Raw genomic sequence first — 2,073 nt, forward strand, 5'->3', positions numbered from 1 at the left:
CTCAACAAGTGTGTGCCGGCTCGGAGTGCCGCGCGCGCCTCCTCGTGTGCCCGCGTTGTGCCTGCGCCTCCGCCGGGCGGTCGTGCCGGGGCGCAAGCTCCGCGTCCGTGTGCGCTCGCGCCGCTTGTCTGTGTCCGGCGCGCGGTGGCGGCGGAGGATGCGCGCCCGCGGGGGCGGGGGAGGGGGTGGGGGCGGGGCGGGAAGCCTGGGTTCTAATCTCTGACCTGCCGTAAACTTGCTGGGTGGGGGGGGGGGCGGAGGCCGGGCCGGGGCGCGGCGCGGGGCGGCCCGGGGGCGGGAGTGGGCGAGCCGGCGGGCGGGCGGTGCTGCGGGGCCCCGCGGCCGCGGGCTCCAATGGCGAGGCCGGCGCGGCCCCCGCTAATTACATAAGCGGGACGTCAATAATTCGCGGGAAAACGCGAAAAAGATGGCGCCCCGCGCCCGGGGGGCCCCTTCCTGAGCGCCCCGGCCCCTCCCTCCTCCTCCGCCCCCCCTCCTCCCCGCGGCGCCCCCGCCCCGCCCCGCCCCCGCCGAGACCCCGACCCCGGCCCCACGGGCGGACACTCGGCCGGGCAGCCGCGGGCCGAGCGCAGCCACCTCCGCCGCCGATGCGCCTGGTGGCCAGACTCCAAGTGGGACCGGCGGACACGCAGCCTCGCGGTAAGTTCAGCGCTGCGGGCTGCCGGCCCCGGCCGGGGGACTCCCCGCCACACTCGCCTTTCCCTGCAGTCATCCGTCTTTTGGAAATTTCCTGAACTTTGGCGGGTCAGACGCCTCCGGGGGCGTTGGAGTCCTGGGAAGCCGCACGCCTGGGGGCTGGAGAGGGGTGAACGGTGTCCGCGGGGTGGCGGGAGCCCCGCCCGGGTCCCCGAGCCTTTGGGGGGCGTGTGTGACAGGTCGCTAGTCCTGTGCCTAAAATCTTTATTTTTCCTGTTGTGTGTGTCGGGGGGTGGGTGGCTTGGAGACCAACGGGGGCGTTTGGGATTTTGCTCACGTCCGAAGTCAGGCTGCGGCAGAATTGGGATGGGGGAGGCTTGGCGACGGAACGACTAAAGAGAGGAGCGTTTGAACCCGAAGGGGGTACTTCTGCAAGCTTTTTCCCCTCCCAAACACCCTTTTTAAAAAGCCAACGGCCGCCCTGGGAGAGGCCCCTGCGCATGAATCATCCTCGCTTCCTGCCCCCGCCCGGCCCCGCGATCCGGGTGCCGCGGATTTGAACTGGACGCCGACGGGAACCCGCAAACAGGCATTTCTTTGCAGATGGGTTTGAATCAGCCAATCACAGTCCGCGGGGGCCCGCTCCGGGAGGATGGAGGCGCGGTTGGGGGGGCCGCCACCCGAGGGCCCCCGCCCCGCCAGGGGGGGTGCGGCGACCGGGCCTGCTCCCAACGGCGCGGCGGGGGAGGAAGTGTCAGTTTGTGAACCTGCCGCGGGCCCGGGCCCCAGGCCCGGCGGGCAGGGACCTTGCAGCGCCCGGGAGCCAGGTGGCAGGGAGAAGGCAGAGATTTGGACTGCACACCCTGACCGGTGCCTGCGCGCTCTGCCCTGGAGAAAAGAGAGGAATGGGGGTGGGGCGGGGGCCCGGGGGCGGGGAGGCAAGAGGGGACGTGGCCGCGCCACCGTCTGGAGAGTGAAGACCCCGGCAAGGCCCTGCCTGCCCCAGGGCCCTTGACATGCACACACATGTATTCCATTTCATATGCTCACTGACATAAGGCTGTAGACATCAAACACAGTCTCACAGGAGTACACACACACTTACAAGAAAAACACAGGACTCTCTCCCTGTCTACAGGTAATCAATCATAACACCAGGTGCCCAGAGCCTTGGCAGAGAAGGAGGGGACCAGAGTGGCGGGTGCAGGGAACAGAGGGATGCTGTGTTTTTGGCTTAGTGGAGAGTGTGTGGAGGGGCCTGGAGCCAGGTGAGCCCAGATGGAGGAGGAGGGGGCTTTGAATGCCATTGAAGGTACTGGGGAGCCACAGAAGGTTTCTGGGAGAATAAGAAGATGGGAATTGATGGCCCTGTGGAAGAGTCTGGTGGGGAGGCAGGAAACAGGGAGTGGCCTGTTT

The sequence above is a fragment of the Physeter macrocephalus genome, chromosome 9 (assembly GCF_002837175.3).
Source record: "Physeter macrocephalus isolate SW-GA chromosome 9, ASM283717v5, whole genome shotgun sequence".
Lineage (NCBI taxonomy): Eukaryota > Metazoa > Chordata > Mammalia > Artiodactyla > Physeteridae > Physeter > Physeter macrocephalus.